This window comes from Phasianus colchicus, chromosome 1 (assembly GCF_987193195.1).
Source record: "Phasianus colchicus chromosome 1, bPhaCol1.hap1.1, whole genome shotgun sequence".
NCBI classification, from domain to species: Eukaryota; Metazoa; Chordata; class Aves; order Galliformes; family Phasianidae; genus Phasianus; species Phasianus colchicus.
In genome coordinates, this window is record NC_143436.1 from 45,135,150 (window position 1) to 45,150,540 (window position 15,391).

Below are 15,391 nucleotides of genomic sequence, written 5' to 3' on the forward strand. Positions count from 1 at the left end.
TTCACTTAGCATAGCCTTTTTTGAAAAAGAAGGTTGGATGAATATTTCTGCCCTATTCTTCTGCAGTGTGTGGAGTGACTGGTATTTCTATGGAAATAAGTAGAAATAAAATATTATTAGAAGATAAGATACATTGGACCAGTCAATAGAGGAGTAAATAATAGCTGAATTTTTGGAGTGATTGAATCACTGGCTCTGGCCTAAACAAATCTCCTACTTACACTGTGTACAAAATCAAAGCTATTTTAAGCATAACCTCAGAATGGAGGTAAGAGCCATTTCCCATGCTGTGGCCATGCCTATGCTCTGGCCAAGAGAAGAAAATTTCTGAAGTAAATATTTCGTGCTGAGTACACAATAACTACACTTCACAGCTTCTGAATGTTTCCTTTGGGCCACCTCTAGTCTGGTCCAATGGGTTATATGTGTGTTATGGAGAACGGAGAACATTAGATGTGCTCACAGACCATGTCCCTTGGTTTTGCTGCAGCCAGAGGGAATCTCGTTCAAGCCCTCAGGACCACACTGTGATGGGATCTAATGCATTGCCAGGTGGTCACAACGGGGAGCTTCATTTCCAAATAACCCTCGTGTGAAACTCTGTCCTTGTTAACATGCTCCCCATGGTGCTCTCCAGTCAGAAGCAAACTGCAGTCAGTCTAGCCAAGGTACTCCCACCAGCTTGCAAAAACTTGATTCATTTGGGACTGGGGAGAATTTAGTTCCAGAGGCCATTGGGAATCAGGGCTTCCTTGGAAGGAATGGCGACGGGTGACTGTCCATGCACCACAAGCACAAGGAGAGGTGTCACTGCAAGGAAGCTTGCAGTTTGGGGCCGCCATGGAAAGCCCCAGGAGCAGGTCAGTTGGGCATCGGTCACCTCAGAGTGTTTTTGCTTATGGTAGCTGTACCAGGCAGAGTGCTGCCACAACAGAGGGCCTGGGCTTTTAACGGCAATCAGGTCCACCCTGCAGCTGATAATGTCTGTCTAAATATATCGGTGATTAGGGCTACCCTGTATAGATTAAAGTCACAGCTCTGTATCTCTCATCTGAGGCCCAACAGTTGGCCTGATGACAGGACAAACATGAACTCTTTGACCTGTTTTTCCAAACTGTTTTTAAAGCCTGCTTTAAATACACTGGGTCGCTCTCTGTGAGAGCAGATTGCAACAACTGCAATTCCTTACCAGAGCATGGCTTCCTTAAGCTCCAAAAATTGCACCAGGGTGGAGCAGGCCGCATGGTTAGGAGATCATCACTTTAAGGGCTTTCAATGCCTCTTAAGTATGCCACCTCATTAGAAAACTGGACTAAAATTTGTGTGTGAAGCACCAACATAAGCCTTAAGCAAAAGCAAAAGATCAAATAAAAGCATTTCAATTTATCACTACACAATGAATAGAATATCTTATTTTAATATAATGCCATTTCTTTTTATACAGGTGCTCAGTTATCTGTTTTAACTCGTTTCTGGGGACAGAAAGTGATCCTGAACAAGCCATTCTAATTGTATGCCTGTCCAGAGCTGAATTTAAGGCTCGGCTGCCTTGACAAATATGATTCCCTTTGCTCTGCCTCAGAAATCCTCAATATAATTATAAAAGATTCAATTCTTCCTATGTTTTTCCCTAGGCAATGACCTGCTTGGCTTGTATGGCAAAATCAACCCCAATTTTATTATCCAGAGGATAGCAGAGTTGCCTTATCTTTTTCAAATAAATGCAATTGGGAATTGTGAAAAGGAAAAGAGAAGACCTTATTCCTTTAATTGTTCACCAGTTTAGCATGAAGAAGTTACACACAGGGGAGCCTTGAAACTTCTTTCATGTTCATACCCTTTAATTCAATTAAGGCCCTAAGCTAAAGCAAAGAGCTAGCAAGAGTCAGATACTATTGCTCCTGATAATGTAACTGCCAAAAAAATTAATGGCATATAAACAATTCGGTGGCTGTTTTGTTACAACATTTCCCCTTCTGAAGTAGGTTAGTTTGCCTGTTAGATGACAAAACTATGGATGAATTTCTTACTCACTTTCTTCAATCTTTGATTTAAAATAGGCCACTGGATTTAAGCACTTGAGATGCAAAGAAGCATTCATATTTTCTAAATGGTCTTCTGTGATCTGAAGAGATCAATGGTATCTGTTTTGGCTCCATTTGGAGCCTAGGGGGGAAACAAAAGCACAAAAAATGGATTGATTTAGATGGAATTTGAGATTACACTTTAAGGATTTCAGACACATTTTTAGGACTTGCGAGAGGTCATGTAAAGAGCCAGCCACTTCTGCTTTTTCCTTTTATCAAAGTATTGACTGACAAATGTGTTACTTTAAAGAAAATGGAATTTAACCTTACAATTATTAATGCAGTCAAAGGGAAATATATCATGGGCCAGATGTTGAGCCTTAAATAAATAAGTAAGCAAAAAGAAAAGGAAATGAGGAAGGAGAAAGATGTTTCAGTGAATCTAAAGGAAAAAAAAAGTGTAGTCCTGGTGAATACATTTACACTGACACACTTTCCTATGTTATCAAATAAAGAACTCAGAAACATATTCTGACCTTGAGGGAAAAAAAGGATAGATAGGTAGATAGATAGATATGTATATAAAATGAAAAAAAATACCTTGAAAAATACATCTTAAAAAATACTTCCCCTGAAAGCCATGAAAATACCTAAATCTGAGGAAAATTCCTCAAGAAGTGATCAAGCAAAGATACTTAAATACATTCCAGTGTGTATTTGAGGATCTGTGATTTTTCCAGATGTGTTGTCAAGGCAGAAGCACCAATGTGACAAAAGCAACAAAAAAGAGAAGCATGGGCTGCATGCAGTCAGGATGACTGGACTGGAACAAGGCCCTAGGTTCTCACCTCCTAATAGGAAAAGTCAGGTAGCAGCTGTAGCTCAAGTAGATACTTGCAGATCCTCTCTCACAACAGGCATTTTTAAAACAGTGTAGTTCTGCCTGCTCTTGCTTGCAGCTATTGAGTGCTGCTTTAGGCAAGGGGTAAAGGAAGTTCCCAGCGAGGAACTGTGAATAGATTTGAATGCAAAGAGACAGTGGCAAGCCAATCTGCTTGTCCTCTTCTCCCAGGAATTCGTAAGTCACATTGTATCTCAAAATAAGGGCAACGTGAGGAGGAACTTTCTCCCTGCACTATACACACAAATGCCCAACATCCTATTTTGGAAGAATTTCCTTAGGAAACCAATGTCCTGCGCCCTTTGGGTTTTGTAGTTTATGTGAGTTTCTCCTACCAGAGCATTTTACTGGGGGAATAATTCACCTCTAGCGAAGAAGCTGCATCTTGGATTTTGCTGCTACTCCGTGGGATGTCCACCCTGCCTGACTTCATTAATCTTGTTTTTCATGGTCACTGTACTGTGCAGTTATTCCATTAACATATTGTATTGCCTGCGGCTGCTTTAATGTATGCTCTATTCTATATTTGCCTAATTTATTTAGGCATTTGTAGTGCACTGACCACTGTAGGGTGTCTCTCTCTGCAGGCAAATGAGAAGAGCATATGGCATGGAACTGTGAGCTATTGACGGCACTCCTGGGAAGCCTTGTAAAAGGGCATGGCTGCTTTGACATAGCAACTTAACACACCAATTATTTAAAAAAAAAAAAAATCCATATAAGGAGAACTTCGTATACATCAATGCCTATGCATACTGTGCACTAAAAGAATGGAGAATGTGTTTATGGCCTGTAATACATGTTTAAACTCCCTGCAATTTGGGGATCCAACATAAAAAGTAGATGTTATAGAGCTCAGAAGCATATCACATTATCTGGCACTGCAAGGATCAACCCTTAATTCAGACATTCTTTTTTTCTGTCATTTTTAGAGTCGACAATAGAACTGGCTAGATGCAGCAAACAGAGTGTGACCAAAAAAAAGATGTGACAAAGCATTAATAAAAATAGAGCTTCTTTCCATGAGGTCATCTCTTCTGCATTTTACATATATATGCATACATTTCCTTGCTTGGAAATAAAGGTCATAATTATTTTATCCTTTCACTCACTAAATGTATACATAGCCTTTTTTCTTTAGGAACACAAAAAAGCACAAGGTGTCAAATGACAGAGCCTAAAAGGCAGGGGATTTTGTTTTTAATTTATTACTCTCCGGTTTAAAACATGTTGGTGCAAGATATTAATCAAATAGGAAATAATTTGTTTTTCATAATCTGGTATTGAAAAAAAAACATTAAATTTTTTTCACAGCCAATCTTTATTAGTATCTTATTTTTATTATTAGCTATATTTAGTTGAACAGAAGTGGAGGGAAAGTATGATGCATTAATATCAATGGTACTGTGAGCATTTGAACCGTTTCCCAGTTTTAAAGGATGGTCATCAGATATTTGTAGTATATTCTGAGTGAATTTCCTTGTGATAAGAAAAAATATTGCAGAATTTCATGACATTTATCATACATGGCTAGTGAGTTTGGGTGCTGAATCTGAGAACATGTAACCTTTAACAAATGCAGCCAGGGTTTCTGAGTAGATGGTTCACACACTAAAGAGCTAGAATGATAGCAACAGCACGTATGAGAAACTAATTCACTCCAAATTCATGCACATTTAAGAGCAGGCAGTCAGCCTTTTGCTTAAGCTTTAAAATATCCAGACCTCTCCAAAGCAAGAAGGGATGGTACTACTCAAAATAATGAGAAACCAGCCCAAGCCTGATCCAAGCACCCATCAGTGCTCATGTCGTTGTCATTACATGTACAATTGCAGTAATGCCAGAGAAGATGTGCTTTTAGGTGAGGCAGCAGGTACCAGTTCATTGTTTGCCATGACCATTTGTCCCTCAGTAACGGTGAGGAGCAAGGCAATTAGGAGAACAGAGCTGAGCGCTGCTGGAAAGGTAAGAATATCTTTAAAGCCTCAAAAGCTTCTTCAAATTGTTTTACTGTTGTGAAGTAGCCTTTGAAACCATTTGAATTGCAAACAGTGAAAGTTTATTGTTAGACTAGCTATTGTTTCTGAGCCACAGGGGTATCTGAGCAGGGAGGAAAGAGCTGGAGGAGGAAGGAGCCAGATGGAGGAGGAAGGAGTTTCTTACCAGCACGTTGCCCACGCAGCACCTCAGGCAGGAAAAAGAGCAGATGTTTGCTGGAGGAAGGAGAGCACTTACCTATTCAGTACCTATTTATTTACCAGCATTGTCAGCCTCATCCTGGGGGGCTGGCAGTCTTTGAGGAACGTCATGAAAGTGCTAGGGAAGGGAGGTAGAAATACTTAGCCTTCCCCTTAGCCCCATGTTTATCTCTTGTGTAACACAGAACTTCATCATCCCTTGTGCTTCCAACTTCAGATCTCAGTGGAGCTTCTGGAGTTGAGAAAACACCGAGAAAGTGTTGAAAGTCAGAAAGTAGTGTTTACACTGTGTGTGTAATGAGGGATCCGAGTTCATCTCACAGATGTAAACTCTGGGAGAAGAGTTCTCAAGTTGATACTTGCACACCACTGTGTTTCGTGGCCCGTACATGTTAGGGTCAGAGGGAGACAGTTTGCTGCAGGACTGATTCTTCCCACTGACTCCATGCAGAAAAGAAACTACCTTCCTGGGGCAAAGTTCCAGATTCCAGAAGTAATACAAAAACTAAGCTCCCACCGTTATACTGTGCAGAGAAAGGAAGTTTAAAAGCTGCCATATGTGATAGCTCCCTTAACATAACTGATGAGCTGATCAACAGTCTCATCTGCAGCTCTACCTTGGGACAGATCTTGTGTCATCAGAGAACCCCAATACAGCCACTTGTTCAACAGATGGGGCTGCATTAGCATTAGGTCCCTCCCATTCACGGAACATGCAATTGTATTTATTCAGAAGTTAATGTGCACAAGTGTCATGAGCATGGCTAATCCAGGCAAAAAAAAACCACTGTCCCAAATCTGAATAGCTGCAGTATGCTTCTGCTGAGGGGACACTCTAGGAATACACCATGAATAGAATTACATCTTTCAGCAAGACCTCCTGCCTCAGAACAACTGAAAGCACATTGTCAGAGCTGCAGACAACAGCTTCAGCTGCAGATAAGACATATTCTGTAAAGAAACCACCTCTGTGATGAAACAGAGGAAAACCTGTATAACTGCATGCGTTGCACAAAGTAAATTAACAATTTATAACTCATTCACATAATGCAGTTGCTCACAGAAGGAAGTAGAGAACAATACCATATTCACTGAAGCTTTAAGAGGATGCTATTTTCACTCTGCTTACAAAAAAAAACCCAGTTGCTACCAGAGACCTAAAGGAAATGGTAGGTGTTAGCTATTCTAACCATTGTGGATTTGGCTGTCAGTTTTGTGTCATATTGAGGTTGTGCATGCTTGCACGCACATCTAAATTTCAAACTCCTTACATGCACTGCAACTCAACTAGGTCACGTTAACGAGATCTTCAGAAGTGTGGCTGTAGGTGTTTTCCCAGCCAAGCCAGATTTAATCAAAGTCTTTCCTCAGCCTAGTCCTCAGAAACAAAAATACACCTGTGCTTTCTTTGCCCTTGGTGTTGTCAGCACTCCGGCTTGATGGTCTTACATAAAATGTGTATGCACACAGATAAAATGTGTATGCATACATTCTCATGCAAAACAATGCAGGCTGCATGAATGTCAGTGTGCTTGTTTGGAAATTTGTTTAAGAACATGAGTTATTTACTTCCTGTCTGAACTTTGTGGAGGTGCTTCACAGCGCTACCTGGACTGTATGACACTGCATGCAACACGGGGATGCCCAAATCATTGAGATGCTTTCAGACACCCACATACTCAAAATGTAAGAATATAGAGCAAGTTATCTCCTTATTCACATAGATTTTTTTTCCTTCTTTTTCACCTGAAGTTAAACGATACCAGAGTGAAAGAATGACCTACTTTGTTAAAAAACAGAGTTGGAGGAGTCTCAAGGGAGGCATCATTGCTCTCTACAATGACCTGAAAGGAGGTTGTGGCAAGGTGAGGTCAGCCAGTTCTTGCAGGTAACTATGATAGAATGAGAATTAATGTCCTTAAGTTATGCCAGAGAAGGTTCAGTTTGGATATTAGGAAAAGTTTCTACTCAGGAGTGGTGCTGCACTGGCACAGGCTGCCCACAGAGGTGGTGAAGTCACCATCCCTGGAGGTGTTTCAGGACTGTGTGGATGTGGCACTGAGGGACATGGTTAGTGGGCATGGTAAGGATGGGCTGATGGTTAGGCTGGCTTATCTTAGTGGTCTTTTCCAACCTTAATGATTCTGTGATTCTATGACTGTTTCCATAACATGTTATTTTACAGAGTGTTTAAGATACTGGATGTTTATACAACAATTTAGACATTCATTCAGCATATACTAAAAAATAAAACAAAACAAAATAAAAATGTTATTTTCCCTCTCTTTCATTCACTGCGTAAAGGAAATCACTTGTGACCTATATAAATGGCACACAAAAACACACTCCCCTGACTTTTCCAAAGTTTAATCCAACAATCAAAAATGACAACAGCATAGATAAGCACAAATGTCAGCCAGCTGCACACAAGCACAGACATGTTTCGTGGCGGAGATGGAAATAGCTCTCACTTTGTTACAGAAAGAAGGCTGACTTGAGTCATGTTTGCTTTCCAGTATATATTCTTAAACGTTTGTGTTCCTTGGTTAAATAAATAAATAAATAAGTGCTGCTAACATGAAGACATGCTTCAAATGACCTTTCAGTTTTCTAGAGCACAGTATACTTTCTTGAAGTAACACATGCACATGCAGAAATGTATACACTCGTGTGGGGAATACCAGCAGATTTTGCTGGTGTTAAAGTGCTTTTGTTGCAAAGTGTGTTTTCTAAGCTGGAAGATCTAAAGTCAAATGCAGTGATTTTTCTTAAACTGCAGTGAAAATTTCCCCTCAGAGTCCAAGCACAAGGAAAGCAGGGAAAGGGAAAAAAAAAACAAGGGCTGCTCTTTGGGGAGGGGGTGGCTGGCTTCCAAGGGCACAAAGCGAGTACATGTCGAAGCAGCTGCAGACGCTTGAGCTGGGATCCAGGCACACAACCACAGCCTTCATGGTGATTAAGGAATAAGTTAACTCTCTGTAGAAAGTTCTGTTATTTGGAACGTGCAGCGCTCAGCACTGTACAGACAGGGAGGGAAACACCAACACATCTCCTTCGCTGCTGCCTTAAATTTATCCGCAGCTGTCAGATCATTCCCAGTACGCGCTGCACTTGAAGTTCAGGCACCTGGTTATACCAGCTTCCATAGCCATGCATTTTAAAAGGATTCCTCCTCTGATTTTTTCACTTTCAAACCAGTTCAGCTATCACCTCATTGCAGTTTACCGTGCAGCCCTAATCAACATGTTACAGCCTGGGAACTGCTGTGCCATGTCATTGCACTAAAAGGAAAAAAAATTCCTTCCTATGATGCATCCAATTGCCTGTTCACACAACAAAATTAAACCCTTTAAAAAAGAAAAGCAAAAAAAAAAAAGCAATCATTAAGCATTTTTTGAACTGTGCAGCCGTGACAAGTTAAGCCCTTCCCACCCCCTTCATAATGCTGCCTGCATTATGCCTCTGGAAACTTGTCCAGGTGTGCTTCCCACTGCCTGGAATCACGGGGTTGGTGGAGAAAGGATCTTGAAACCGCTGACAATGGCTTTCAATGCACTCCTTACTTCCAAGCAAATATTCTGCAAGCGTGTGATTTTTTGGCGCTACCGTAACTATTGTGGCATTGCCCCGAAGGACATACTAACCCAGTTTAAAATAAGTGTATTTAATAGTGCAGAGCTCTGTAACTTGTCTAGTAGGACGTTAACCACAGCTTTGTAAATGATTTCAAAAGCAACCTCAGTTACAAACAAAAAATGAATTTTCAATGGACTGGTTTATTGTTTTTAATAATAATTTGAAGGCTGTTTTACAGGCTTTTGTTTCTGGAAAGGGTACAGGTTTACCAACCTTAAGCACATTTGTGAAGTCATGAAGTTTATTTTTTGCTTTTGAATCAGAATCTAAGTTACTGTATTAAGGATGATTTTTGTATCAAGCTTAGTCAAAATATGCAGCCATGCAGAAGGCAGACCGACCAAATGGCTGATCCTCCCTCCTGCCCACACAGGGAAATATGTATAGTATGGCCAGATCTAGTAACTGCTGTTTCAGGAGAAGTTCATTTCAGCTTCTTTAGTTTATGTCCAGAGCATTTGCTGTTTTTGTGTCAATGACTATGCACTACTGGACATGAGACTCAAGTGTTCAGTGGAAACTACTTAGCTTTGAACAGCAGTTTGGTCTGTGTACTGGTAATGAAAGATGCTGTTAGAGTGTACATTACTCTGCCAGTCTTTTTTTTTTTTTTTTTTTTTTTTAATGCAGAAAGAGAAAATAATTATCTTCAGCAAGAAAATAGGCTGAAATTATTCAACATGAACAAAATTGCCCAACCGTTCAAAGGGTTTCATAATGAAACCATGCCCAATTTTAAATTTCTTCCATGATTGATGGTTGGACAAGGTATGCTGTAAGGTTGATACACCTCTTTCAGAGATCCCTCATTCTGTTTTAGCTGTGAGCTACTTCATCACCAAATGATGGGAAAATTGTATTTTCACAGTGTAAGCAAAATCTGGTGATTTTGAAAAATACTGTGACCGTGAATCCAATAATTGACCCCAAATCCATCTCCAAGAACAGAGTGTTTACACCCAGCATACAGCTACTTCCTTGAGCCACATTTTCCTTAGTTCCTTTTCTCGGTCCAGGGTAGATAGAAAGTGATTCAGCAGCTGAATTAGAGCTATTGAATATTGTGTTCGTCATGGTAATCTTTTTATCAACCATTTTGTTCTGGTGCTGATGTTGCTCCAATTCCCACGTTAACCCTGCATTTTTGTTTCACAATCGGTGAGAGTGCGAGGAAGTAACTCTGATCAACACAAATATGAGTTTGTATTTGCATACCACAGTCTTTTTTTGCCTATCGGTATTTTTGAAAACAAAAATATTTTTCTTTATTAACACATTGATCCTCAATAATAGAAGGATAGAAAAATATTGTCTTTATATATGTATGAAATTGTCCCATGTCTTGTGTACACAAGATATTTAGTAAGTTTTGTTCTTACTTAACAAGAATTCTATGTCTTCCTTCAACATGACTTCTGCACATTGTTAGAAAAGTAGTCAATGTGTAGAATGGACTACTCCAGTAAGTCAAAGAAAAATATAATTTTTCTTCTTTCAGACCCACCTTTGATGTAATCAGATGGGACTAAGTACAGCTTAGGCAATTTGAGCTGTTTCTCTACTTGCAAAAGCAACAAAGTGGCAATTGCAGTATCAGAGCTCTTCTGCTTGGGAGACTCTCAGAGCTTGTTTATGGGCATAAAGACAACAGATAAGATGAAAATTGGTTTTCCCCGGGTGTTTGGATTTTGAAGGAGACTCAGTCTTCAGACAGTAGGCATCTAAGACCAGGGAAACAGTGTTAAGTAGCCCAACATGTGACAAAGCCAATATCACTGACAAGGCCCCAGTACGGTCAGGTGGACAAAGCACCACAAAATCCCAATTTGGCCCTGTCAGCAAGACATTATTTGTGTCAGGGTGCATACAGCAAAAATATGGTAAGCAGATGGAAACTGGGTCAATCAAAGGCAAAGAGGCACAGGAGGAAGAGTTTAGCTTCTATCACTTCTTGAAGACAAGGTCAAAAGAACTCTTGCCTTTTCATTTGTTTATAGATGCATCATCTTATTTTATTCAAATATTTACCAGAGCCTTTCAAATAATCAAGCAAGTGAGATTTATTATTGTTGTTTCCAAAGCTGATTACAGAGGAGATATTGCTTGTTAATCTTTTCCCATTTAGAATATATGCTCCCATACCCCTCCCCAGAACACAGATGCTTAAACTGCAGGACATCATTTTAATCCCAAGGTACTGTCACAGCTATGAATCCAAATAATGGTTTTATTCCAGGTAAAGTACAGCCAACTGCAATATGCCTACTTGCAAAACCATGATTGGGGGAGCTGTCATCTAAGCAAATAATGTGTTAGCTGACCATGCACAAAATAAATTCCTTTCTTTAGAATTAAGCTTATAGTCTCCTATTGAGTGATGTGATGGGAGGTAGGGGCAGTTCAGGAGCTAGTCCAGTTTTAGCAGGGCACAAAATCTGGGCCTTATTTGACTGGAATGGAGCCAATCCACTAATCAAGCAGGGAAACAAAGCTATTGCCAGAGATTCAGATAACTCCATCTTTTTAGCTGTGAACCCTGTGAGAAAAGAAAGAGCAAAAGAGACAAGTGGTAAGAAGAAAGGAAGGACGGAAGGACAGAAGGACGGAAGGAAGGGAGGAAGGGAGGGAAGAAAAAGAAAGGAAAATAAATCTTCCTGATTTAGGTAGAAAGCTTCAGTTCTCAGCTACAATAAGACTGAAGTGTGCTGAAACAGCCAGCTTTATACAGCAACAGGGAGCGACTTGTTAGAAAATGAAGGAATGTAAGTTCATTTTAAACATTTGCTCCAGTTTGGATAGGAAACTTAAAGCACATCTCCAATTCAAGCCCTTAAAGGAAATATTTGTGGCTTACGACTGCAAGTGAGTAGCATATCTAAAAGCATTTCTTAAAATGACAGGGCAGAAAACAGTTGTTAGATTGATTGCTCATCAGCTAACAGGGCCCTGGAAATGAAGGTATTTGCCAGACAAATAATTAGAAATTGTGAACTAAACCATTATGTGGACATTAATTATTTATCATTTAAAAGTAGCTGATGACAGAGATGACAAGCTGTGTTAAAGCATCCCAGCTACAACACTGATTTGCTGTATGGAGCACCTGAGGATGCACACCAGCCAGCAGCACACCTGAGCACTTTTTATTTACTTTCTCCTCCCACAGGTGTTTGCAGAGCCTTGTTCCCACGCCTGCTGGGGGAGAGGGCTGAAAGCACCCAGACACTGCTGCGAGCATGTATTTCTGTGTAAACATAAGTCACACTCATGCGTACCCCATTGAGGTGCGTGCCTGCCTGTGCACACACCAGACTGTGGCACTGGTTTGGTGTAGCATCATAAAGTGGCTCATGATGGTGCAGGGCCTGAGGTGTGGATCCGGTACCTCCGGCACTCAAACAAGGCCTCCTTTCTGTGTGCTCTGTGCCACAGTCACTGTTCAAACACCCGGTTATGAACATCACATACTTTGGCTACTAGTCACAGCACGTTGCAGGCTAGCATGTGTTCATGCAAATAGCATAAAAGTCAACAAATGCATAAAACCCTCTCAGCTGGTCTCAAGTGAGTATGTGCAAACAGGAAAATGCATTTATCATGAGAGGAACGGCTGCAGAGCAGCTGCCAGGCTCCATCTGTCCACTCGGAGGCTGTGCTAGCTGCCATTGCAGATCCTCCCTGCTCAGCAGGCCTTCAGATCCCTGAACCACCCATACCCCACAGCTCCAAACCAGCCCTGAGTCATCAGGAAGTTACCACAGGGCCAGAAAACAGAAGTCAAGTACACTTCCCCTCAAGTTCTTCCCATGCTGCTCATTGTGTTGAGGCTGCATCGTAGTCCTATTCCACACAGCCATCACCTGTACCCTGAGCTTACATCCCTGTCCTTCTGTCCTGATTTCCTCTCAGTCCTGTCAGCACTGCTCTATCTCCTTCCCAGCACCAGCCTCTTAAATAGTGTTTCATGGACAATTCCACAGCACAAAGAAACTTGGATTTCTCACAGGGTTGCTGAATTTGCCCAGCTTTACTCTTTCCTCTACTGTAAATCATCCAACCCTGAGGACCTGAAGCAAAAGCACATACCTGAGAGTTACACGGTGACCTTTTATTGATGCAGGGTATTTTCTGGCTTAGATTTCTACTAAGAAATGTGAAAGAGGCGCAAGCCAAGAATATAAACGAGCTTCTGGGAGGTGCTTTATGAAAGCAGCAAGACATAGGAACCCTTTCAATTAACTCTATAACTCACTTCCACACAATATGGTGAAGTGGGTCATCCTGCAGGAGAGCCATGTTTACCTGCACTGCCGCCATCCCACACCCTTCCAGCCCAGTGCAGCCAGTCCAACGGCTCCTCTCATCCACGAGGCACCAACACCCAGTCATGGAGCAACACAAGTTCCTTCACACTTGAGGACTGGATAGTAAAGAGGCTGACACTATGAGTGGATGGATAAAAAGAACAGGAAGAATGTGTTCTATAGCTGCCGTGTGTGTTGGCTGGTAGAGGAGGAGGAAGACAGGAGAGGTGATGGGGGTCTGGTGTTTGCATTAGGGTAAGCCTTTTGTTTCAGCACTTCACAGCTCACTGTGAGATCACTCCACTTAGACTTAGAGAGCACCGATCAGCAGGTTGTAGTCAGCCACAGTCATTTAATCATTAGGGCCAGCATCACACTTGCGAGATCTGTGGCCAAAGAGCTAATGTTTTAGACACATCTGGTTTCCAAGAGAGACTCACCTCTCCTATGAAGAAAGGTTGAGGGAACTGGGCTTGTTTAGCTTGGAGAAGAGAGGGCTCCGAGGAGACCTCATTGTGGCCTTCCAGTACTTGAAAGGAGCCTGTAAACAGGAGGGGGAATGGCTGTTAACGAGTGTGGATATTGATAAGACAAGGAGGAATGGTCTTAAACTGAGACAGAGCAGGTTTAGGTTAGATATTAGGAGGAAGTTTTTCACACAGAGGGTGGTGTCACACTGGAACAGGTTGCCCAAGGAGGTTGTGGATGCCCCATCCCTGAAGGCATTCAAGGCCAGGCTGGATGTGGCTCTGGGCAGCCTGGTCTGGTGGTTGGTGACCCTGCACAAAGCAGGGGATTTGAAACTAGATGATCTTTGAGGTCCTTTTCAACCCAGGCCATTCTATGATTCTGTGATACTGCACATTTCATCTTTTCTGACATAATTTTTTATCTGCAGAAACAAAACTAAAGATTTGCTCACAGTTGTGTCAGGACTGATCCTATATTTTTTTAAAAACATTCTTGTGTTTTATTCAGGATCTGATCAGATACATATTTTATGTAACTTTCTGGGCATATTAGTTCAGAGAAGGAGCAGGAAATGATAACTGCAGGTTCAATAGTACTGAATTGCTTTGCTCCAGCAGAACATTAATTAATTTTTTGACCCTTCACTCTCTGACACAGTTCATAGAGGCTTATTGCTATTTGTCAGGTCAGAACTGGTTACAAAGATCCAAGTGTCAGTGTTCCACTCACAGATTATTCTGGCTGGAGTCTATCTGCTCACACACGATATGTCGTTGTCCTTGACCTGTGTTATTTCTATAGTTCTTTGGTGCCAAAATAAAGGAATTAGCCTTCCAATACAATTTACAGATGACATCGATCAGTGAGCTAAAACTCCACAGCTGATTAGTTCTGTCTTCTTTAGAAGTTAATGAGAAAATAAACCTCTTTAATGAAACGGATGATGTAAAAATGTTTTCTGGGAAATAGACAAGATGCCCTATTGCAAAAAATGATACATGCAGAAAAGTAGCAAAGTGCCAGAAGACCCACAGAAATGATAAAGCTCAGTAATTAAGATGGATAGACCGAGGACTGTGAAATTCTCCTGCAGAGTGAGGTAAACTTGTTCCATTTACATAACAGTCCTACACCCAAACCTGTTTTGTTTGAGAATTCTAAAACAACACAGAAGACTGTCAAGAGAAGCATTCAGGCTTGTGGTGTGTAGTGGTAATTTAGTCTTTATCCCACATGAAATATTATACAGGAAAAACACATCTGTTTATTTGTAGAGCTTACCCTGTAAGGGTGGGGATCAATCTGTAAACACTTTGAGCTAATCTCAGACAAGAGTGGTGTATGCACAGGTAAAGGTACATGCCAAGAACATATATATATGTTGCATACACCACAAGCCCTCCACAATAAAAGCTAAGCAGGTTGGTACCATTTGAGCCATTGTTTCCCAAAGTAAGCTGTCTGCATTTTCAGACATACTGAGCTCTCTTGGGAAGTTCCTCAATTCAGACCTCAGAAACTGAAGCAGTTAAAGGTGCAGATACTATTGAAACACAGGTCACGGGTAATTTCATATATCATCTGTGCTTTTTCTTTTTCCTTCAAGGGCCAAATACATTGCTCTGAATGTGTTGTCATTCAAAAAATCTTACAATGTGAGATGTGCATTGGGAAAGAAAAGTGTTTCCTGCAAAACTGTAATAAATGGACATGTCAAATTTACAAATGCTACTGATAAAAAGCAGTTGAAGTTACCCCAGAAATACAATGGTGAAGTATGAAAAAAATACAGCACAGGTCAGTTTTGGTTGGTATTCTAGATTAGGGCTTATTTACGTACCTAATTTTTGTGCA

General features: G+C 40.9%; 1 long non-coding RNA gene across 3 annotated transcripts in view; it reads left to right on the forward strand.

Moving 5' to 3' along the window:
* LOC149919540 (uncharacterized) overlaps positions 1 to 15,391 on the forward strand; it is a 46,950-nt gene that overhangs the window by 11,109 nt on the left and 20,450 nt on the right. For 2 of the 3 annotated variants that reach the window (XR_016466242.1, XR_016466243.1), the window contains one exon: positions 1,635 to 7,791. The exons of the other annotated variant lie outside the window; for it this stretch is intronic. This is a non-coding gene — a long non-coding RNA (uncharacterized LOC149919540). Of the gene's footprint in view, positions 1 to 1,634; positions 7,792 to 15,391 lie in introns of those variants that run through there. 3 annotated transcript variants of the gene reach the window in all.